This window comes from Ranitomeya imitator, chromosome 8 (genome assembly GCF_032444005.1).
Source record: "Ranitomeya imitator isolate aRanImi1 chromosome 8, aRanImi1.pri, whole genome shotgun sequence".
Taxonomy (NCBI): Eukaryota; Metazoa; Chordata; class Amphibia; order Anura; family Dendrobatidae; genus Ranitomeya; species Ranitomeya imitator.
In genome coordinates, this window is record NC_091289.1 from 84,477,980 (window position 1) to 84,503,623 (window position 25,644).

The following is a 25,644-nucleotide window of genomic DNA, read 5'->3' on the forward strand; positions in this document are numbered from 1 at the left end:
TGTTCACACACCACCAAGAAACCTGAAGACACAAAAGAGAATAGTAAAACCAAAAATACTCAGTTTGAAAAAATTGGTGAAGATTGGTAGAGCAGCTTAGTATACATTTTTTGCAAAAAACGTATCAACCAAATACCCTGTTTTTTTACATCTTTTACTAGCACTTGCGGATTACTGCAACATTTTTTCAAACTGAGTGTTTTTGGTTTTACTATTCTCTTTTGTGTCTTCAGGTTTCTTGGTGGTGTGTGAACATGATCATACAGACTTGTTCACTGTGCAAGTAGCCCATGTGTTCCTGTTTCCATAAAGTGACACTGGTCAGATTTTAAAAAATTGGCCCCGTCACTGAGGGGTTAAATGCTTGTACAAGTGAACATTGTTTCAAAAGTGGTTTACCTGTCTAAGACTGGTTTCACACCAGCGTTCGGCAGCCTTCTTCCTCCGTTAAGCCCCACCCACTGCTACACCTCTTTCAGCTCCGCCTACGTCTGCATGCATCCCCTATCTTTAACATTGGGTACACAGGCACGTGTCGTTTTGACGATGCACTGAACTGCGTCGAACGCAACATGTTGCATTTTGTTGCGGTCGGCGCAGCATTAAAACAACGCATGCAGAGGCATCCGCTTGGCATGCGTACCCAATGTTAAAGATAGGGTATGCAGGACGCATGCAGATGCAGGACGCATGCAGACGTAGGCGGAACTGAAGGAAGAGGTGCGGCATTGGGCGGGGCTTAACGGAGGAAGAAGGCTGCCATCCGCAGCCCTGCCGAATGCTGGTGTTAAACCAGCCCAAGGCTGTTATTATAGCACCTTACGTCTTACGCTAGGTTCACATTGCGTTAGTGCAATCCGTTAAGCGCATAGCGCTAGCGGATTGCGCTAACGCAATGTTTCTAGAGGGTCGGCGTTCACCCTCCCCGCTAGCGCAGATCCCTGATCTGCGGTAGCGAGGAACGGGCCTCAAAAGAACGGCACATCGCTAGCGCGTGCCGAAAATGGCATGCGCTAGTGATGCGCTTCAGCTAAAAGTAACATTGCGGTCCATGGGTGCGCTAACGGACCCGTTGCACGGCGTTAATTTCGACATTTTCGCCGTGCAACGCAGTCCGTTAGCGTTAACCCATTAACGCAATGTGAACCTAGCTTTACACAGATACATCATGGCTTGTCCTGCCCTACGCATGAAATTAAAGACAAATACAATGTGGAGACTTAATCAGAGCAATGTTTTATTTACATTCAGAACTGGTTTAAGAGGTAAACAATTACCATTTCTCACATAAATCTCAGACTTTTACTTATAGAAATACTGGATAAATATCATTTTAACAATAGATATAGAAATATTTCTAATTTTATAAAACTGCCTTTTTTTGCATAGAAAAACTTTATGCCTTTCCTTGTTTCATTTTATGCCTTTGCTTGTTTCATTTTATGCATTTCTAAAGTATTGTAAAAATGTAATATGCTGTTGGTGCATGCGGGCAGGACTGTCGGTAGGGTATGCGGCTCTGAAGCCCCCCCCCCCTCAGGCCTGCCTCCGGTGTCTGAGATTTCGGTGTCCCGGACCTGAGATCATAATACCGGCCTTGAATTGTGAAGGACACGGCAGCCGATCCTGAGAAACATCCAAGGTGGGAATGCCCCATCATGTCGAAGAGAGTCTGCTAGATCCAGGCCTAGCAGACCAGTACTGGTGGGTTCATGGATGCCAGGAGGGAGCTGGCCTAAAGGAAGGTCTCGTCTTTTCCTGGCGGGTCAGGAAGTTGTCCCGTCGTTTTTTTTTTTTTGGACAGAACATTTCCAAAACAACCAAATTTGAACAGATCTCTTGGGAGGCAGACTTTAGTCCTCTGTTGCAGAAGCGAAGTACTCTTAAACTGATAGGCGCAGAGTAGGACGCACTAGAAAGTTGGCGTGCATGATTGTTCAGGGCGCTGGCGGTGTGGACCGGCCACCAGAGAAGGCCTAGACCAAAGCCTGGATATTTTAAGAGCAAGGTCACTGGAGCCTCTGGAAAACGTGGAGGCTGCATGAATAGGAAGGTTTCCTCAGGAGACGTCCACATTGCTCAGGGGAAAACTAGGACATATTTGTCCTGTGTTTTTTTTTTTTTTTAAAGTAGCCCCCTTACTGCCTCGTAGGATATACCAGTCCTTAAGATCAAGCATGAACGGTCCTCCGGGGAACCCCAAACACTCTTGATGTGTTAGGGCCTTGCCTCGTAGACCACAGATGATATGGTAGTGATAATTCTAGGTGGGAGATTAGAGTGACAATTCCACTGTCGCCCTCAAAAGCCATATCTGGGAAGAAAAAAAAAAATTAAAAAGAAAAATCGTTAATAAAAAAACCTCCCAAAACCTAAGGCCTAAACTGGGCTGGGCGGTCCAGACCCATGTCTTCCTCCTACTGACATTAAGTTAAAACAGATTAGCTTCGTGCTAGTTGGTGGTGTACCCTCCTCTACAGGAAATACCTAAATTTTTTTTTTGCATAGCATAAGCAGCATACACCCATTTTTTTTTTGTGTACCCCAATGAAGCATTAGCTCCCCCACATCAACCAGAAGGCCACACAGCATAACCTCACTCCTCCAGTCAGAAACCTCCACCTCACATTAACCAGCGGACCCCACAGGATAAACCCAAAGCCCACCAGACATTCCCTCCCACAAGCGTAAATCCCCATATGACGCCCCCTGCCCCCAACCATAAATCCCATCAGACACCCCCCCAATCGGATGCCACCCCAGCTTAACCCCCCAGCATAAACCCCCATCGGACGTCCACCCCTCCTCCAAGCATTACTCCCATCGCACACCACGCCCACCCAATAATAAACCCCCACTGGACGGCCAAACCCCCACAGGATGTGGACCCCCCCATCCAGCACACACCCCCATCAGACGCGGACACCCCACCCAGCACAAACCCCCCATCGGACGTCCACCCCCGACCCAGCCTAAACTCTTATCGGACGTCCACCCCCGACCCAGCCTAAACTCTTATCGGACGTCCACTCCACCCAGCCTAAGCCCTCATCAGCCCCCCAAACCCAACCCATAAGCAGGTCGCCCCCCAATAAAGGGGATCCCTCCGTAAGCGGCAGGTCGCCTCCCCACGTCCCACCACAGGCAGGTCGCCTCCCCACGTCCCACCACAGGCAGGTCGCCTCCCCACGTCCCACCACAGGCAGGTCGCCTCCCCACGTCCCACCACAGGCAGGTCGCCTCCCCACGTCCCACCACAGGCAGGTCGCCTCCCCACGTCCCACCACAGGCAGGTCGCCTCCCCACGTCCCACCACAGGCAGGTCGCCTCCCCACGTCCCACCACAGGCAGGTCGCCTCCCCACGTCCCACCACAGGCAGGTCGCCTCCCCACGTCCCACCACAGGCAGGTCGCCTCCCCACGTCCCACCACAGGCAGGTCGCCTCCCCACGTCCCACCACAGGCAGGTCGCCTCCCCACGTCCCACCACAGGCAGGTCGCCTCCCCACGTCCCACCACAGGCAGGTCGCCTCCCCACGTCCCACCACAGGGGTCCCCCAATAGCCTGCAGCAGGTCTCCCCCCACATCCCACAAGCAGATAGCCCTCAAATCCCACAACAGGGGTCCCCCACTAAAAGGGGTCCACCCCGTAAGCAGGTCACCTCCAAACCCCACCACAGGGGTCCCCCCCAACAGCCAGCAGGTGCCCCCCAAAATCCAACCACAGGGGTCCCCCACAATAGTCAGCAGCAGGTGCCCCCCCAAATCCCACCACAGGGGTCCCACCACAATAGCCAGCAGCAGCAGGTGCCCCCCACAACAGCCAGCAGCAGTAGGTGCCCCCCCAAATCTCACCACAGGGGTCCCCCCACAACATCCCACCACAGGGGTCCCCCACAACATCCAGCAGCAGTGGTGCCCCCCCAAAAAGCCCACGACGGGGGTCCCCCACAACAGCCAGCAGCAGCGGTGCCCCCCCAAGAGCCCACCACGGGGATCCCCCACAACAGCAGCGGTGCCCCCCCACAAAGCCCACCACGGGGGTCCCCCACAGCAGCAACGGTGCCCCCCCACAAAGCCTACCACAGAGGTCCCCCACAGCAGCAGCGGTGCCCCCCCACCACAGGGGTCCCCGACAGCAGCAGCGGTGCCCCCCCACAAAGCCCACCACGGGGGTCCCCCACAGCAGCAGCGGTGCCCCCCCACAAAGCCCACCACGGGGGTCCCCCACAGCAGCAGCGGTGCCCCCCCACAAAGCCCACCACGGGGGTCCCCCACAGCAGCAGCGGTGCCCACCACTGAGCCTCCCCCCAATAGCGAGCAGCAAGTAGCATTTTTTCACCCTGAAACCACTAACCTCCATGTGCCATGGCGTCCACAAGCTAGAATCATGCTGCTTTGCTTTGCCGCCTTCATGATGTGACTGAAAACACGCCCCTTCCCAATAGGACACGCCCCCGGAAATGACGTCACACCTGGAAGGAGCCCATACACTCTAGCATTTACCGTTTTCAGTCACATCATGAAGGCGGCAAAGCAAAGCAGCATGATTATAGCTTGTGGATGCCATGGCACATGGAGGTTAGTGGTTTCAGAGTGAAAAAATGCTACTTGCTGCTCGCTATTGGGGGGAGGCCTGTGGTGGGCGACCTGCTTGTCTGTGTGGGGGGCAACGCTGCTGCTGTGGGGGACCCCCGTGGTGGGCTTTGTGGGGGGGCACCGCTGCTGCTGCTGTGGGGGACCCCCGTGGTGGGCTTTGTGGGGGGGGCACCACTGCTGCTGTGGGGGACCCCCGTGGTGGGCTTTGTGGGGGGGCACCGCTGCTGCTGTGGGGGACTTTGTGGGGGGGCACCGCTGCTGCTGTGGGGGACACCCTTGGTGGGCTTTGTGGGGGGGGGCACCGCTGCTGCTGTGGGGGAACCCCGTGGTGGGCTTTGTGGGGGGGGCACCGCTGCTGCTGTGGGGGACCCCCGTGGTGGGCTTTGTGGGGGGAGGCACCGCTGCTGCTGTGGGGGACCCCCGTGGTGGGCTTTGTGGGGGGGGCACCGCTGCTGCTGTGGGGGACCCCCGTGGTGGGCTTTGTGGGGGGGCACCGCTGCTGCTGTGGGGGACCCCCGTGGTGGGCTTTGTGGGGGGGCTGTTATGACCTGGCGGTCAGGACAATAATGGACCTGGTGGTTAAGAGCACACGGAATGACCTGATAGTTACTGATAAGGACGAGCTCTGGGACGTGGGAACTCTGCTGACCGCAATCCCTAATCCTATCAAACACACTAGAAATAGCCGTGGATTGCTCCTAACGCTCCCTATGCAACTCGGCACTAGTGATGGGTAGTTCGTGAGTGAGTAGTTCAAAATGAACTAATCTTCAGAGTGAACTAGTTCATCTAGTTCACCATCCTGACAGAGATTAGTTTATTATGAACTAAACAGCAAGTGGGAGGAGACAGAGAGTGATCCCTCACACAGCTCCTCACACTGAAGATCCCTGGTCTCACACTTGCTCTTTATAGCTCCTGATGCTAGAAAAGAAGGTAGTAAAACACTATACCACACATCAAATAGTAAATACAAATATAATAGTAATAATAAAAACTGAAATTGTACAGTAGACGGACACAGCTCATGTGTGTATGAGAGAGAGTGTTTCTGTGCTGTGGTTCATGCCCCTCACCAGTCTTTGTGATAAGATCAGCCTCCTGTAGAGGGTCAGCCTCCTGTAGAGGATCAGCCTCCTGTAGAGGATCAGCCTCCTGTAGCCTAGAAGATCAGTCTTGCTAAAATCTTTACCACTGGCTCCTGTTCTGTTCTCCGCTCCCTCATACACAATGATTGAGTCAGTAGTACTCTACACACTAATAGAGGGGGAACTGCTGCTGGGCTCAGTGAGATGCATCACGTTGAACTAGGCTGTCCTGAGTCATTCTCAACAGAACATCTAGATCAGCAGTTCACATAGTTCATTTAGTTCACAGGTCACATGACATGATGCATTCCCTATCAGCTCCTCCCAGGATAGGGTGGAGAATTATCAGGCTGTCTAATAGGAAGATTGTCTTTGCCCCATAACAACCAATCACAGGTCAGCTTTCTGATACTGCAGTAGTGCAGTGCTCTGGCAAGTGAAATCTGAGCTGTGATTGGTTGCTATGGGCAGCTTGGTAAATGTGTAGTTCTGTGTAGTTTCACCACATCTCTTCCTTTTGCCACCTGTTGCAGTGGTGTGAAATGAATACTGTCTGACTGCCAGGGGTGGATTAAGGGTAGCCAGGGCCCCGGGCTGTTCACACACTGTGGGCCCCCCCGGTCATGTGACGGGGGTCATGTGACGGGGGTCATGTGACGGGGGTCATGTGACGGGGGTCATGTGACGGGGGTCATGTGACGGGGGTCATGTGACGGGGGTCATGATATACCCGAACCAGATTATTCCAGAAAAATGGCCGGGCCCTACTCTACTGTAACCTATTAAATATTTGTTAAAATCTGCAATACAATTTAGGTATATCTTGACCAATAATATCACATACAAGGAACAAATACCACCGCACCATGACCAGACCACAAATTACAACCACAGTGATCGAATAATATCACATACAAGGAACAAATACCACCGTACCAGGACCAGATTACAAATTACAACCACAGTGATCGAATAATATCACATACAAGGAACAAATACCACCGCACCATGTCAAGACCACATATTACCACTTGGTGACCAAATAGCACATACAAGGGACAAATACCACAACACCATTTCCAGACCACATATTACCACCACATAGTGACTGAATACTACAATACTGATCAGTAAAAAAACAAACAAAAAAAAAACACAATACTATCACCATAAGTGCCAGTATTCACAGGAGATCTGTACTTAGTATGCAGTGTCTGTGTAGAGGTAATACAGTGATCACTGGTGACATTATACACAGGAACTCTGTATATAATGTATAGATAATACAGTGATCACTGGTGACATTGTACACAGGACCGCTGTATATAGTATACAGTGTATAGTGTCAGTGTATAGGTAACACTGACTCACCAGTGACGTCTCTAGGTGAAGTCCTTCATCTTTCAGCCAGCACAGAATGCCATCATTTCTTCCAGCCAGGACTCGTTTCTGCAGGAAATAACACAGTTATCTCGAGCTCCGCTTGTAGAACACATTACTTAATTTTTCACAACTTCTACATTACACCACATGAAGAGAAAAAGGTGATATAGTGTCACTCTGCACAGTAACAGGACCGCCCCCCCATTTAAAACAGTATACTCAAAAAATAAAATAAATACATCACTGCAGTAATAATATCCCTTAATTAGCCCCTATGGTAATACTATTCCCCACCCCATGTATCTCATTCCTCGCTCCAGCCATATGTTCTCCCATCCTGCACTCATGAGTATCCATCCTGCCCCATATAATCTCCACATCCTGCCCCATTTGTCTCCATCGTATCCATCCTGCCCCATGATCCAATCCTGCCCCATGTCTTTCATTCTACCCCGTGTCTCCAATCATGCCCCGTGTCTACATTCTGCCCATGCCTCCAGTCCTGCCCCCAGTGTGTCCAGCAATCTGCCCCAGTGTGTCCAGCAATCTGCCCCAGTGTGTCCAGCAATCTGCCCCACTGTCTCCAGCAATCTGCCCCACTGTCTCCAGCAATCTGCCCCACTGTCTCCAGCATTGCCCCCCAGTGTGTCATCCAGCATTGCCCGCCAGTGTGTCATCCAGCATTGCCCGCCAGTGTGTCATCCAGCAATCTGCCCCACTGTCTCCAGCATTGCCCCCCAGTGTGTCCTCCAGCATTGCCCCCCAGTGTGTCCTCCAGCATTGCCCCACTGTCTCCAGCATTGCCCCACTGTCCCCAGCATTGCCCCACTGTCCCCAGCATTGCCCCACTGTCCCCAGCAATCTGCCCTACTGTCTCCAGCAATCTGCCCCACTGTCTCCAGCAATCTTCCCCCAGTGTGTCCTCCAATCTGCCCCAGTGTCTCCAGCATTTCCCCCCAGTGTGTCCTCCAGCATTGCCCCCCAGTAATCTGCCCCACTGTCTCCAGCAATCTGCCCCACTGTCTCCAGCAATCTGCCCCACTGTCTCCAGCATTGCCCCCCAGTGTGTCCTCCAGCATTGCCCGCCAGTGTGTCATCCAGCATTGCCCGCCAGTGTCATCCAGCAATCTGCCCCACTGTCTCCAGCATTGCCCCCCAGTGTGTCCTCCAGCATTGCCCCCCAGTGTGTCCTCCAGCATTGCCCCCCAGTGTGTCCTCCAGCAATCTGCCCCACTGTCTCCAGCATTGCCCCACTGTCTCCAGCATTGCCCCACTGTCTCCAGCATTGCCCCACTGTCTCCAGCATTGCCCCACTGTCTCCAGCATTGCCCCACAGTCTCCAGCATTGCCCCACTGTCTCCAGCATTGCCCCACTGTCTCCAGAATTGCCCCACTGTCTCCAGAATTGCCCCACTGTCTCCAGCATTGCCCCACTGTCTCCAGCAATCTGCCCCACTGTCTCCAGCAATCTGCCCCACTGTCTCCAGCAATCTGCCCCACTGTCTCCAGCATTGCCCCACAGTCTCCAGCATTGCCCCACAGTCTCCAGCATTGCCCCACAGTCTCCAGCATTGCCCCACAGTCTCCAGCATTGCCCCACAGTCTCCAGCATTGCCCCACAGTCTCCAGCATTGCCCCACAGTCTCCAGCATTGCCCCACTGTCCCCAGCATTGCCCCACTGTCCCCAGCATTGCCCCACTGTCCCCAGCATTGCCCCACTGTCCCCAGCATTGCCCCACTATCTCCAGCATTGCCCCCAGTGTGTCCTCCAGCAATCTGCCCCAGTGTGTCCTCCAGCATTGCCCTCAGTGTGTCCTCCAACCTGCTCCAGTGTGTCCAGCATTGCCCCCCAGTGTGTCCTCCAGCATTGCCCCCCAGTGTGTCCTCCAACCTGGACAAAAGGCAGGGAGCCAGCACACCGAGGAAATACAGGAAGCACGGATCTCCATCCTGACGTGACGTGAAGAATATCCAAAAAACGAAAAGATGATCCAGCTTCCAAATAAAATATAAAAGTTTAATCCAACATATTAAAATAAGGAGACAACTCCTGGGACGGCATCATACACATAGTAAGGCGAGCGACGCGTTTCGACCAAGCGGTCTTTATCACAGCTGATCTGCTAAATGACATATCCGGTATATATACAATATAGCACCAATCAAATGCTAGAAAAATGTCATGTGATACATAGGTTTAAAAAAAAAAAAAAAAATTCACAAATGTACCCAATAAATTCAAAACAATAATGTGCAGAAGGATATATACAATAGATAATGAACAATAAACAATGCACAATGAATAAGAATAAAGACATAAAGAAAATGAAGAAATACAGAGGGAGGGACATTGCTAGTAATGAAACATTAGTTCATTTCGTTTGTTCAAACCACCTGGAAACCTTGTACCTAGATTAAAGATCCAGAACGCTTCTCTGGTAAGTAACGCTCTGTGAATATCCCCACCGCGCGGAGGTTTTTTAATTTTCTCAATACCTATTACTTTTAAAGAAGCTGTATTGCGGGAATGAAAATCAATAAAATGCCTCGCCACCGAGGAAATGGTGCGACTATTATTTGTAGTGCATTGGATGTCATACAAGTGTTCCGATATGCGGTTTTTTAATTTCCGAGTAGTACACCCGATATATGATTTGTCACAAACCGTACAATCAATTTTGTAGACTACAAATCGTGTATTACAGTTTATAAATGTTTGAATTTTGTATTGATTTTTATTTCCTCCGGTACCAAAAAACTTAACGGTGGTAAGATGTCTGCACGTAGTGCAATTAGTTACATTACATTTGTAACAACCTATACAATGCAACCAAGTATTAGTTGAATGTTCAGAAGAAAAGTGATTAGGAGATATTATGTTGCCTAAGGTAGGCGTTTTTCTGGCTACTATATTGCATCCCTTAGACAGAATCTGAGCAAGAGTGGGATCTTCAAGTAAAATGGGCAAAGCTTTATTAATAATAGTTTTGATTTTATTAAACTGTGGACTAAATTGTAGACACACATATGGTTTATTGCCTATATTAGTTCTATTTATAATTTTCTTTTTTTTATTTTTATTATTATCGCTTGTTCCACTGTCTATCTCTGAGGGGATAAGACTTGATTGCTCTTTCTGATTTACTATATGTGCTGCTCTGTCTAGCATCCAATGCGGATATCCACGTTTTAAAAATTTGTTTCGTGATTGGATTAGATCTTTTAATAAATCATTATTATTGTTACAGTTTCGCTTCAATCTCGTGAATTCACCTACAGGAATTGCCTTAACTGTGTGCCTGGGATGACTACTTTTAGCGTGAAGTAAACCATTACCTGCCATTGGTTTTACAAAAGTTCGTGTGGAAATAAGTTCATTAGGGACACCTGTCAACTCCAGACACAGCCTGAACATATGTGAATTTTAAATTAAAATTGTTGTCGTTAATATAATTTACAAAGTCCTGTATGGCAGATACATCGCCACGCCAAATAAACAGCGTATCATCAATGTATCTGCCATACCAATGAATACATGCAGAAAACGGATTGGAAACTGCAAAGAGGTGTGAATACTCCCAATAAGACATGACCAGATTTGCTAGGGAAGGTGAAAATTTAGCCCCCATGGCCACACCTGTGCATTGCAAAAAATATTCAGAATCAAAAGAAAAGAAATTATGCGTCAAAAGAAAATAAGTTACCTGTAAAATAAAATTAATCAGATCGCTTGAATATGAACTATACTTGTTCAGCTGGAATTGTAATGCTTGTATTGCAACATTGTGAGGGATACAAGTATATAAAGAAACGACATCGCAACTTAGCCAAGTATATTCCAATTTCCATTTCTTTTTTGTTATGATACCCAGTATATCTTTGGTATCCTTAATATATCCTGGGGTCCTGGATACCAATGGCTGTAGTAAAGAATCAAGCCACTGGCCAAGAAATTCATTTAGAGATCCTACGCTAGAGACTATGGGTCTACAAAAAATTGACTTCTGATCCTACCCCCTCATTTAAATCTGAAATTGACAAAATTATTGAAGTGGGAATATCTTTGGGGGTTCTGACCATTAAACAGGCTGATTTTTTATGAGTTTCTCATCCAGTGATGCCCATTTTATATGGGCTTCCTGAAATTCACAAACAAGCTGCTTTTCCACCTATGAGACCCATAGTCTCTAGCGTAGGATCTCTAAATGAATTTCTTGGCCAGTGGCTTGATTCTTTACTACAGCCATTGGTATCCAGGACCCCAGGATATATTAAGGATACCAAAGATATACTGGGTATCATAACAAAAAAGAAATGGAAATTGGAATATACTTGGCTAAGTTGCGATGTCGTTTCTTTATATACTTGTATCCCTCACAATGTTGCAATACAAGCGTTACAATTCCATCTGAACAAGTATAGCTCATATTCAAGTGATCTGATTAATTTTATTTTACAGGTAACTTATTTTCTTTTGACGCATAATTTCTTTTCTTTTGATTCTGAATATTTTTTGCAATGCACAGGTGTGGCCATGGGGGCTAAATTTTCACCTTCCCTAGCAAATCTGGTCATGTCTTATTGGGAGTATTCACACCTCTTTGCAGTTTCCAATCCGTTTTCTGCATGTATTCATTGGTATGGCAGATACATTGATGATACGCTGTTTATTTGGCGTGGCGATGTATCTGCCATACAGGACTTTGTAAATTATATTAACGACAACAATTTTAATTTAAAATTCACATATGTTCAGGCTGTGTCTGGAGTTGACAGGTGTCCCTAATGAACTTATTTCCACACGAACTTTTGTAAAACCAATGGCAGGTAATGGTTTACTTCACGCTAAAAGTAGTCATCCCAGGCACACAGTTAAGGCAATTCCTGTAGGTGAATTCACGAGATTGAAGCGAAACTGTAACAATAATAATGATTTATTAAAAGATCTAATCCAATCACGAAACAAATTTTTAAAACGTGGATATCCGCATTGGATGCTAGACAGAGCAGCACATATAGTAAATCAGAAAGAGCAATCAAGTCTTATCCCCTCAGAGATAGACAGTGGAACAAGCGATAATAATAAAAATAAAAAAAAGAAAATTATAAATAGAACTAATATAGGCAATAAACCATATGTGTGTCTACAATTTAGTCCACAGTTTAATAAAATCAAAACTATTATTAATAAAGCTTTGCCCATTTTACTTGAAGATCCCACTCTTGCTCAGATTCTGTCTAAGGGATGCAATATAGTAGCCAGAAAAGCGCCTACCTTAGGCAACATAATATCTCCTAATCACTTTTCTTCTGAACATTCAACTAATACTTGGTTGCATTGTATAGGTTGTTACAAATGTAATGTAACTAATTGCACTACGTGCAGACATCTTACCACCGTTAAGTTTTTTGGTACCGGAGGAAATAAAAATCAATACAAAATTCAAACATTTATAAACTGTAATACACGATTTGTAGTCTACAAAATTGATTGTACGGTTTGTGACAAATCATATATCGGGTGTACTACTCGGAAATTAAAAAACCGCATATCGGAACACTTGTATGACATCCAATGCACTACAAATAATAGTCGCACCATTTCCTCGGTGGCGAGGCATTTTATTGATTTTCATTCCCGCAATACAGCTTCTTTAAAAGTAATAGGTATTGAGAAAATTAAAAAACCTCCGCGCGGTGGGGATATTCACAGAGCGTTACTTACCAGAGAAGCGTTCTGGATCTTTAATCTAGGTACAAGGTTTCCAGGTGGTTTGAACAAACGAAATGAACTAATGTTTCATTACTAGCAATGTCCCTCCCTCTGTATTTCTTCATTTTCTTTATGTCTTTATTCTTATTCATTGTGCATTGTTTATTGTTCATTATCTATTGTATATATCCTTCTGCACATTATTGTTTTGAATTTATTGGGTACATTTGTGAATTTTTTTTTTTTTTTAAACCTATGTATCACATGACATTTTTCTAGCATTTGATTGGTGCTATATTGTATATATACCGGATATGTCATTTAGCAGATCAGCTGTGATAAAGACCGCTTGGTCGAAACGCGTCGCTCGCCTTACTATGTGTATGATGCCGTCCCAGGAGTTGTCTCCTTATTTTAATATGTTGGATTAAACTTTTATATTTTATTTGGAAGCTGGATCATCTTTTCGTTTTTTGGATGTCCTCCAACCTGCCCCAGTGTCTCCAGCATTGCCCCCCAGTGTGTCCTCCCTCCAGCATTGCCCCCCAGTGTGTCCACAGTCCACCGTTTAACTGATCACAAAAAAAAAACAGTCTCCTCACCTGTCCACGCTCCCGGCGGCGAGCTCCCTTCTGCAGCGCACACTCGCCGGCGACTGACAATGACGTCAGACGCCGGCGACCTGTGCGCGCGGCCGATGCGGGCCCCCTCTCTCTGCCCACCGGGTCCGGGGGCACATAAACGCCGCCCGGCGGGCATTCACAGATGATTTTCAGAGGGTTAATCTGTGCGGTAGCCCTGGGCTACCGCCCATATTGACCCTCTGATAATCCGCCCCTGCTGACTGCTCAGTGCTCAATACCAGAGACTGCAAGTGACGATAATGTGTGCAGATAATACACTGAAGAGAAAGAGAAGCCAGGTATGGAATCATTTCACACTTAGTGGAGATCAGAAGAAAGTAAAATGTTCCTATTGCTCAAATGTGATAAGTGTAGCTTGCGGTTCTGTGGGTAATCTGTCACGCCATTTAAATAATATTAATAATAATAAATATTTCACAAAGAAAAGAAAGAAATTACTAACTTGAATAAATAACTTTTGAATTTTTTTTCTCCAGACTGAGTACCCCTTTAACAAGAGTTTGTTATGTAATGATCAGATGTATTAACTATTTCTGATCATTTTAACAAAACTATAACTCATCCTAGGAGCCACAGCTTCTGTGTAACGAACTAGAACTGATCCATCTCTTCTCAGCAGAATCCAGAGAAATACTGAACTAAATGAACTAATCTTTTGAACTAATCTTTTCAGTGAACTAGTTCATGGTGAACTAATCACCAAAATGAACTAGATTTCCCATCACTACTCGGCACAGCCTAAGGAACTAGCTAGCCCTGAAGATAGAAAAATAAAGCCTACCTTGCCTTAGAGAAATTCCCCAAAGGAAAAGGCAGCCCCCCCACATATAATGACTCTTGAGTAAAGATGAAAATACAAACACAGAGATGAAATAGATTTAGCAAAGTGAGGCCCGACTTACTGAACAGAACAAGGATAGGAAAGGTTGCTTTGCGGTCAGCACAAAAACCTACAAAAAGACCACGCAGAGGGCGCAAAAAGACCCTCCGCACCGACTCACGGTGCGGAGGCGCTCCCTCTGCGTCCCAGAGCTTCCAGCAAGCAAGACAACAATAAAAATAGCAAGCTGGACAGAAAAATAGCAAACCAAAGAAATACAGGCAGGAACTTAGCTTCTGCTGGGAAGACAGGTCACAAAAACGATCCAGGAGTGAACAATACCAATACTGGAACATTGACAGGTGGCATGGAGCAAAGATCTAAGTGGAGTTAAAGGGACTCTGTCACCTGAATTTGGCGGGACTGGTTTTGGGTCATATGGGCGGAGTTTTCGGGTGTTTGATTCACCCTTTCCTTACCCGCTGGCTGCATGCTGGCTGCAATATTGGATTGAAGTTCATTCTCTGTCCTCCATAGTACACGCCTGCGCAAAGCAATCTTGCCTTGTGCAGGCGTGTACTATGGAGGACAGAGAATGAACTTCAATCCAATATTGCAGCCAGCATGCAGCCAGCGGGTAAGGAAAGGGTGAATCAAACACCCGAAAACTCCACCCATATGACCCAAAACCAGTCCCGCCAAATTCAGGTGACAGGTTCCCTTTAAATAGAGCAGCCAGCTAACGAATTAACCTCGTCACCTGTGGAAGGAAACTCAGAAACACCCACCAGAGGAAGTCCATGGACAGAACCAGCCGAAGTACCATTCATGACCACAGGAGAGAGCCCGACAACAGAATTCACAAGAGTACCCCCCCTTGAGGAGGGGTCACCGAACCCTCACCAGAGCCCCCTGGCCGACCAGGATGAGCCAAATGAAAGGCACGAACCAGATCGGCAGCATGAACATCAGAGGCAAAAACCCAGGAATTATCTTCCTGACCATAACCCTTCCACTTGACCAGGTACTGGAGTTTCCGTCTCGAAACACGAGAATCCAAAATCTTCTCCAACACATACTCCAATTCCCCTCAACCAACACCGGGGCAGGAGGATCAACGGATGGAACCACAGGCGCCACGTATCTCCGCAATAACGACCTATGGAACACATTATGGATGGCAAAAGAAGCAGGAAGGGCCAAACGAAATGACACAGGATTGATAACCTCAGAAATCTTATACGGACCAATGAAACGAGGCTTAAACTTAGGAGAGGAAACCTTCATAGGAACATAACGAGACGACAACCAAACCAAATCCCCAACACGAAGTCGGGGACCCACACAGCGCCGGCGGTTAGCGAAACATTGAGCCTTCTCCTGGGACAATGTCAAATTGTCCGCCACATGAGTCCAAATCTGCTGCAACCTATCCACCACAGTATCTACACCAGGACAGTCCGAAGACTCAACCTGCCCTGAAGAGAAACGAGGATGGAAACCAGAATTGCAGAAAAACGGCGAAACCAAAGTAGCCGAGCTGGTCCGATTATTAAGGGCGAACTCAGCCAACGGCAAAAAGGACACCCAATCATCCTGATCAGCAGAAACAAAGCATCTCAGATATGTTTCCAAAGTTTGATTAGTTCGTTCGGTTTGGCCATTTGTCTGAGGATGGAAAGCCGAGGAAAAAGACAAATCGATGCCCATCCTTGCACAAAAGGATCGCCAAAACCTCGAAACAAACTGGGAACCTCTGTCAGAAACGATGTTCTCCGGGATACCATGTACACGAACCACATGCTGGAAAAATAATGGCACTAAATCAGAGGAGGAAGGCAATTTAGACAAAGGTACCAAATGGACCATCTGAGAAAAGTGATCACAAACCACCCAAATGACCGACATCTTTTGAGAGACGGGGAGATCCGAAATAAAATCCATAGAAATATGCGTCCAGGGCCTCTTCGGGACCGGCAAGGGCAAAAGCAACCCACTGGGACGAGAACAGCTGGGCTTAGCCCGAGCACAAGTCCCACAGGACTGCACAAAAGAACGCACATCCCGCGACAAAGACGGCCACCAAAAGGATCTAGCCACCAAATCTCTGGTACCAAAGATTCCAGGATGCCCAGCCAACACTGAACAATGAATCTCAGAGATAACTCTACTAGTCCATCTATCAGGGACAAACAGTTTCTCCGCTGGGCAACGGTCAGGTCTGTCAGCCTGAAATTTTTGCAGCACCCGCCGCAAATCAGGGGAGATGGCAGACAAAATTACCCCCTCTTTGAGAATACCCGCCGGCTCAGGAACACCCGGAGAGTCAGGCACAAAACTCCTTGACAGGGCATCAGCCTTCACATTCTTAGAGCCCGGAAGGTACGAAACCACAAAATCAAAACGGGAGAAAAATAACGACCATCGAGCCTGTCTCGGATTCAACCGTTTGGCAGCCTCAAGATAAGTCAAATTCTTGTGATCTGTCAAGACCACCACGCGATGCTTGGCTCCTTCAAGCCAATGACGCCACTCCTCGAATGCCCACTTCATGGCCAACAACTCACGATTACCAACATCATAATTACGCTCAGCAGGCAAAAACTTTCTGGAAAAGAAAGCACATGGCTTCATCACCGAGCCATCAGAACTTCTTTGCGACAAAACAGCCCCTGCTCCAATCTCAGAAGCATCAACCTCAACTTGAAACGGGAGCGAAACATATGGCTGGCACAACACAGGGGCAGAAGAAAAACGACGCTTCAACTCCTGAAAAACCTCTACAGCTGCAGAAGACCAATTGACCACATCAGCACCCTTCTTGGTCAAACCAGTAAACGGTTTAGCAACAGTAGAAAAATTAGCGATGAAGCGCCGATAAAAATTAGCAAAGCCCAGGAACTTTTGCAGGCTCTTCACAGATGTCGGCTGAGTCCAATCGTAAATGGCCTGGACTTTAACAGGGTCCATCTTGATAGTAGAAGGGGAAAAAATGAACCCCAAAAATGAAACCTTCTGAACTCCAAAGAGACACTTTGACCCCTTCACAAACAAGGAATTTGCACGAAGGACCTGGAACACCATTCTGACCTGCTTCACATGAGACTCCCAATCATCCGAAAAGACCAAAATATCATCCAAATACACAATCAGGAATTTATCCAGGTACTCTCGGAAGATGTCATGCATAAAGGACTGAAATACTGATGGAGCATTGGAAAGCACGAATGGCATAACCAGGTACTCAAAATGGCCCTCGGGCGTATTAAATGCTGTTTTCCATTCATCGCCTTGTTTAATACGCACAAGATTATACGCCCCTCGAAGATCTATCTTGGTGAACCAACTAGCCCCTTTAATGCGAGCAAACAAATCAGACAGCAACGGCAAAGGATACTGAAATTTGACTGTACCGTACCAATGGTGGCAGACCTAGCGAACCGCTTAGTGCGCTTAGGACAATCGGAGATAGCATGAGTGGAATCACCACAGTAAAAACATAGCCCATTCCGACGTCTGTGTTCTTGCCGTTCAGCTCTGGTCAAAATCCTATCACATTGCATAGGCTCAGGCCCATGCTCAGATAGTACTGCCAAATGGTGCACAGCTTTACGCTCACGCAAGTGTCGATCGATCTGAATGGCCAAAGACATAGACTCATTCAGACCAGCAGGCATGGGAAATCCCACCATGACATCCTTAAGGGCTTCAGAGAGACCCTTTCTGAAGATTGCTGCCAGGGCACATTCATTCCACTGAGTGAGCACAGACCACTTTCTAAACTTCTGACAATATATCTCCGCTTCATCCTGACCCTGACACAGAGCCAGCAAGATTTTCTCTGCCTGATCCACTGAATTAGGTTCGTCATAAAGCAATCCAAGCGCCAGGAAAAACGCATCAACATCACGCAATGCCGGATCTCCTGGCGCAAGGGAAAATGCCCAGTCTTGAGGGTCGCCACGTAACAAAGAAATAATGATCTTTACTTGTTGAACAGGGTCACCTGAGGAGCGAGGTTTCAAGGCAAGAAACAATTTACAATTATTTTTGAAATTCAAGAACTTAGATCTATCACCAAAAAACAAATCAGGAATTGGAATCCTAGGCTCTGACATCGGATTCTGAACCACAAAATCTTGAATGTTTTGTACCCTTGTAGTGAGATTATCCATCCAAGAGGACAGACCTTGAATGTCCATGTTTACACCTGTGTCCTGAACCACCCAGAGGTAAAGGGGAAAAGAGAGACAAAACACACTGCAAAGAAAAAAAAAATGGTCTCAGAACTTCTCTTATCCCTCTATTGAGATGCATTAGTACTTTGGGCCACCTGTACTGTTATGACCTGGTGGTCAGGACAATAATGGACCTGGTGGTTAAGAGCACACGGAATGACCTGATAGTTACTGATAATAAAGGACGAGCTCTGGGACGTGGGAACTCTGCTGACCGCAATCCCTAATCCTATCAAACACACTAGAAATAGCCGTGGATTGCTCCTAACGCTCCCTATGCAACTCGGCACAGCCTAAGGAACTAGCTAGCCCTGAAGATAGAAAAATAAAGCCTACCTTGCCTCAGAGAAATTCCCCAAAGGAAAAGGCAGCCCCCCACATATAATGACTGTGAGTAAAGATGAAAATACAAACACAGAGATGAAATAGATTTAGCAAAGTGAGGCCCGACTTACTGAACAGAAGGAGGATAGGAAAGGTTGCTTTGCGGTCAGCACAAAAACCTACAAAAAGACCACGCAGAGGGCGCAAAAAGACCCTCCGCACCGACTCACGGTGCGGAGGCGCTCCCTCTGCGTCCCAGAGCTTCCAGCAAGCAAGACAATAATAAAAATAGCAAGCTGGATAGAAAAATAGCAAACCAAAGAAATACAGGCAGGAACTTAGCTTCTGCTGGGAAGACAGGTCACAAGAACAATCCAGGAGTGAACTAGACCAATACTGGAACATTGACAGGTGGCATGGAGCAAAGATCTAAGTGGAGTTAAATAGAGCAGCCAGCTAACGAATTAACCTCGTCACCTGTGGAAGGAAACTCAGAAACACCCACCAGAGGAAGTCCATGGACAGAACCAGCCGAAGTACCATTCATGACCACAGGAGGGAGCCCGACAACAGAATTCACAACAGTGGGCACCGCTGCTGCTGTGGGGGACCCCCGTGGTGGGCTTTGTGGGGGGGGCACCGCTGCTGTTGTGGGGGACCCCTGTGGTGGGCTTTTTGGGGGGCACCGCTGCTGTCTGCTGTTGTGGGGGACCCCAGTGGTGGGCTTTTGGGGGGGGCACCGCTGCTGCCGGCTGTTGTGTGGGACCCCCGTGGTGGGCTTTTTTTTGGGGGGCACCGCTGTTGCCGGCTGTTGTGGGGGACCCCAGTGGTGGGCTTTTTTGGGGGGCACCGCTGCTGCTGGTTGTTGTGGGGGACCCCAGTGGTGGGCTTTTTTTTTGGGGGGGGCACCGCTGCTGCCGGCTGTTGTGGGGGACCCCAGTGGTGGGCTTTTTTGGGGGGCACCGCTGCTGCCGGCTGTTGTGGGGGACCCCCGTGGTGGGCTTTTTTGGGGGGGGCACCGCTGCTGTCTGCTGTTGTGGGGGACCCCCATGGTGGGCTTTTTTGGGGGGCACCGCTGCTGCTGGCTGTTGTGGGGGACCCCCGTGGTGGGCTTTTTGGGGAGGTACCGCTGCTGCTGGCTGTTGTGGGGGACCCCCGTGGTGGGCTGTTGTGGGGGAACCCTGTGGTGGGCTGTTGTGGGGGACCTGCTGCTGCTGGCTATTGTGGGGGGATCCCTGTGGTGGGATTTTGGGGGGCACCTGCTGGCTGTTGGGGGGCACCTGCTGGCTGTTGGGGGGGCCCCCTGTGGTGGGGTTTGGAGGTGACCTGCTGCTTACAGGGTGGACCCCTTTTAGTGGGGGAGACCTGTGGTGGGGTTTGAGGGTGACATGCTTGTGGTTCGGTTTGGGGGGGCGTGACCTGTCTATTGGGGGGTACCCCTGTGGTGGGATTTGAGGGCTATCTGCTTGTGGGATGTGGGGGGAGACCTGCTGCAGGCTATTGGGGGACCCCTGTGGTGGTGACCTGCTTGTGGTGGGACGTGGGGAGGAAACCTGCCTGTGGTGGGACGTGGGGAGGCGACCTGCCTGTGGTGGAACGTGGGGAGGCGACCTGCCTGTGGTGGGACGTGGGGAGGCGACCTGCCTGTGGTGGGACATGGGGAGGCGACCTGCTGCTTACGGAGGGATCCCTTTTATTGGGGGATGACCTGCTGCTTACTGGGGGATCCCCTTTATTGGGGGACAACCTGCTTATGGGTTGGGTTTGGGGGGGCTGATGAGGGCTTAGGCTGGGTGGACGTCCGATAAGGGTTTAGGCTGGGTCGGGGGTGGACGTCCGATAAGGGTTTGTGCTGGGTGGGGGGGTCCACGTCCGGTGGGGGGTTGGCCGTCCGATGGGGGTTTATTCTTGGGTGGGCGTGGTGTACGATGGGAGTAATGCTTGGAGGAGGGGTGGACGTCCGATGGGGGTTTATGCTTGGAGGAGGGGTGGACGTCCAATGGGGGTTTATGCTGGGGGGTTAAGCTGGGGTGGCATCCGATGGGGGGGTGTCTGATGGGATTTATGGTTGGGGGCAGGGGGCGTCATATGGAGATTTACGCTTGTGGGAGGGAATGTCTGGTGGGCTTTTGGTTGATCCTGTGGGGTCCGCTGGTTAATGTGAGGTGGATGTTTCTGACTGGGGGAGCGAGGTTATGCTGGTTGATGTGGGGGGGCTAATGCTTCATTGGGGTACACACAAAAAATTGGTGTATGCTGCTTATGCTATGCAAAAAAAAAAAATTAGGTATTTCCTGTAGAAGAGGGTACACCACCAACTGGCACGAAGCTAATCCGTTTTAGCTTAATGTCAGTAGGAGGAAGACATGGGTCTGGAGCGCCCAGCCCAGTTTAGGCCTTAGGTTTTTTTTTTTTTCTATTAACGATTTTTTTTTTTCTTCCCAGATATGGCTTTTGAGGACGACAGTGGAATTGTCACTCTAATCTCCCACCTAGAATTGTCACTACCGTATCATCTGTGGTCTACGAGGCAAGGCCCTAACACATCAAGAGTGTTTGGGGTTCCCCGGAGGATGGTCCATGCCACGAATCCCCCTACCCTCTCGCCTCTCTGCGTCCAGGTTATTCCATGCCCATCTTAATCATCGGTCTGCGAAAAAGGATTTGTGATCCTTAGGACTGGTATATCCTACGAGGCAGTGAGGGGGCTACTTTGAAAAAAACAACAAAAAAAACAAGACAAATATGTCCTAGTTTTCCCCTGAGCAATGTGGACGTCTCCTGAGGAAACCTTCCTATTCATGCAGCCTCCACGTTTTCCAGAGGCTCCTGTGACTCTGCTCTTAAAATATCCAGGCTTTGGTCTAGGCCTTCTCTGGTGGCCGGTCCACACTGCCAGCACCCTGAACAATCATGCATGCCGACTTTCTAGTGCGTCCAACTTTGCGCCTATCAGTTTAAGAGTACTTCGCTTCTGCAACAGAGGACTAAAGTCTGCCTCCCAAGAGATCTGTTCAAATTTGGTTGTTTTGGAAATGTTCTGTCCAAAAAAACGACGGGACAACTCTCTGACCCACCAGGAAAAGACAAGACCTTCCTTTAGGCCAGCTCCCTTCTGGCATCCATGAACCCACCAGCACTGGTCTGCTAGGCCTGAATCTAGCAGACTCTCTTCGACATGATGGGGCGTTCCCACCTTGGATGTTTCTCAGGGTCGGCTGCCGTGTCCTTCACAATTCAAGGCCAGTATTATGATCTCTGGTCCAGGACACCGAAACCTCAGACACCGGAGGCAGGCCCGGGGGTTGGGGGGGGGGGTAGAGCCACATACCCTACCGACAGTCCTGCCCGCATGCACCAACAGCATTAACAGCAATTAACGCCGTACAACGGGTCCGATAGCGCACCCATTGACAGCAATGTTATTTTTAGCTGAAGCGCATCGCTAGCGCATGCCATTTTCGGTACGCGCTAGCGATGTGCCGTTCTTTTGTGACGGACCTCGGACGCTGCTTGCCCGTTCCTCGGGGATCTGCACTAGCGGGGAGGGTGAACGCCGACCCTCTAGAAACATTGCGTTAGCGCAATCCGCTAGCGCTATGCGCTTAGGCTACGTTCACATTTGCGGTGTGCGCCGCAGCGTCGCCGCAACAAAACGCATGCGTCGTGCGGCCCTATCGTTAACATTGACGCCGCATGGGGCCGCATGTACATGCGTTGTAATGCGTTTTGGTGCAAAACATAACACCAACCCTCTTCTAGCCATTGGTGGTCCTTATCTATTGTGTAGACACTTTTTTTTTTGGGGGGGGGGGGATGAAGAATGACTCACTGCACAAAAAACGCATGCGTCGAAAAACGCTGCGTTTTTTGGTCAAAACGCAACTGCGTTTCCAAAAAACGCTGCGTTTTGCGCCGCATGCGTTGAACGCATGCGGCGCAAAACGCAGCATTGTGCATGCGTTTTGCTGCGTTTTTGTTTGCGTTGTGCGTTGCGGCGACGACGCTGCGGCGCACACCGCAAATGTGAACGTAGACTTAACGGATTGCACTAACGCAATGTGAACCTAGCCTAAGACATGTAAGGTGCTATAATAACAGCCTTGGGCTGGTTTCACACCAGCATTCGGCAGGGCTGCAGATGGCAGCCTTCTTATTCCATTAAGCCCCGCCCAATGCCGCACCTCTTCCTTCAGTTCCGCCTACGTCTGCATGCGTCCTGCATACCCAATCTTTAACATTGGGTACGCAGTCCAAGCGGATGCCTCCGCATGCGTTGTTTTAACGCGCCGACCGCAACAAAATGCAACATGTTGCGTTCGACGCAGTTCAGCGCATCGTCAAAACGACACGTGCCTGTGTACCCAATGTTAAAGATAGGGGATGCATGCAGATGTAGGCGGAGCTGAAAGAAGAGTTGCAGCAGTGGGCAGGGCTTAACGGAGGAAGAAGGCTGCCGAACGCTGGTGTGAAACCAGTCTTAGACAGGTAAACCACTTTTGAAACAATGTTCACTTGTACAAGCATTTAACCCCTTAGTGACGGGGCCAATTTTTTAAAATCTGACCAGTGTCACTTTATGTAGTAATAACTCTGGAATGCTTCAACATATTCCATTGATTTTGAGGTTTTTTTTTTTCCAGACATATTAGACTTTATGATAATGGTAAACTTGGGCTAATATGTATTTCTGATATTTTGTAAAAATATCAGAAATTAAAAAAAAATAGAAATTTTCAAATTTTGAATGATTTTCCCTTTAAGGCCGGAGTCACACTAGAGAGGAATACGGACGAGTGCTATGCGAGAAAAAAAAATTGCATAGCACTCGGATCAATGTTAATCTGTTGGGCAGCTCCCATCACGTTTTTTTTTTTCACGGCCGTATTATATGTGCGAGTAAAATTGCAGTATGCTGCGATTTGCACCGTATATCAACCGAGAATCCCCAATGAAAGTCTGTTTATGCAAGAAAAACTCACACCACACGGGCCATCAGTGTGACTTGCGAGAAATACGCAACGGTGTCCTTTGAAAGGCTTGCAATTCAGGTGCAATGTACAGTAAAATCACACTGACAGCTTACAATACTTACAAATAGTTAATTTGTCAGCTTCTGTCAAATCATTGCAGGATAGGAGACATGGTTTACATACAGTAAACCATTGCAGAACGGTTAGATTTATATAGGTCAGTGACTAATACGGTTAATAGTACAGTGGGGCAAAAAAGTATTTAGTCAGTCAGCAATAGTGCAAGTTCCACCACTTAAAAAGATGAGAGGCGTCTGTAATTTACATCATAGGTAGACCTCAACTATGGGAGACAAACTGAGAAAAAAAAATCCAGAAAATCACATTGTCTGTTTTTTTAACATTTTATTTGCATATTATGGTGGAAAATAAGTATTTGGTCAGAAACAAAATTTCATCTCAATACTTTGTAATATATCCTTTGTTGGCAATGACAGAGGTCAAACGTTTTCTGTAAGTCTTCACAAGGTTGCCACACACTGTTGTTGGTATGTTGGCCCATTCCTCCATGCAGATCTCCTCTAGAGCAGTGATGTTTTTGGCTTTTCGCTTGGCAACACGGACTTTCAACTCCCTCCAAAGGTTTTCTATAGGGTTGAGATCTGGAGACTGGATAGGCCACTCCAGGACCTTGAAATGCTTCTTACGAAGCCACTCCTTCGTTGCCCTGGCGGTGTGCTTTGGATCATTGTCATGTTGAAAGACCCAGCCACGTTTCATCTTCAATGCCCTTGCTGATGGAAGGAGGTTTGCACTCAAAATCTCACGATACATGGCCCCATTCATTCTTTCATGTACCCGGATCAGTCGTCCAGGCCCCTTTGCAGAGAAACAGCCCCAAAGCATGATGTTTCCACCACCATGCTTTACAGTAGGTATGGTGTTTGATGGATGCAACTCAGTATTCTTTTTCCTCCAAACACGACAAGTTGTGTTTCTACCAAACAGTTCCAGTTTGGTTTCATCAGACCATAGGACATTCTCCCAAAACTCCTCTGGATCATCCAAATGCTCTCTAGCAAACTTCAGACGGGCCCGGACATGTACTGGCTTAAGCAGTGGGACACGTCTGGCACTGCAGGATCTGAGTCCATGGTGGCGTAGTGTGTTACTTATGGTAGGCCTTGTTACATTGGTCCCAGCTCTCTGCAGTTCATTCACTAGGTCCCCCCGCGTGGTTCTGGGATTTTTGCTCACCGTTCTTGTGATCATTCTGACCCCACGGGGTGGGATTTTGCGTGGAGCCCCAGATCGAGGGAGATTATCAGTGGTCTTGTATGTCTTCCATTTTCTAATTATTGCTCCCACTGTTGATTTCTTCACTCCAAGCTGGTTGGCTATTGCAGATTCAGTCTTCCCAGCCTGGTGCAGGGCTACAATTTTGTTTCTGGTGTCCTTTGACAGCTCTTTGGTCTTCACCATAGTGGAGTTTGGAGTCAGACTGTTTGAGGGTGTGCACAGGTGTCTTTTTATACTGATAACAAGTTTAAACAGGTGCCATTACTACAGGTAATGAGTGGAGGAAAGAGGAGACTCTTAAAGAAGAAGTTACAGGTCTGTGAGAGCCAGAAATCTTGATTGTTTGTTTCTGACCAAATACTTATTTTCCACCATAATATGCAAATAAAATGTTAAAAAAACAGACAATGTGATTTTCTGGATTTTTTTTTCTCAGTTTGTCTCCCATAGTTGAGGTCTACCTATGATGTAAATTACAGACGCCTCTCATCTTTTTAAGTGGTGGAACTTGCACTATTGCTGACTGACTAAATACTTTTTTGCCCCACTGTATGTGTGCGT

At 48.1% G+C, this 25,644-nt stretch overlaps 2 long non-coding RNA genes across 2 annotated transcripts; one reads left to right on the forward strand and one right to left on the reverse strand.

The window, feature by feature from the left end:
• Positions 1 to 1,215: 1,215 nt before the first annotated feature.
• LOC138647847 (uncharacterized) lies at positions 1,216 to 4,453 on the reverse strand. The gene is made up of 2 exons (XR_011315055.1): positions 4,359 to 4,453; positions 1,216 to 2,314 (listed from the first exon to the last, which is right to left on the reverse strand). It is a non-coding gene; the product is annotated as an uncharacterized lncRNA (long non-coding RNA).
• On the forward strand, positions 4,454 to 21,436 carry LOC138647848 (uncharacterized). Its single transcript, XR_011315056.1, has 2 exons — positions 4,454 to 4,582; positions 21,257 to 21,436. It is a non-coding gene; the product is annotated as an uncharacterized lncRNA (long non-coding RNA).
• Positions 21,437 to 25,644: the final 4,208 nt, after the last annotated feature.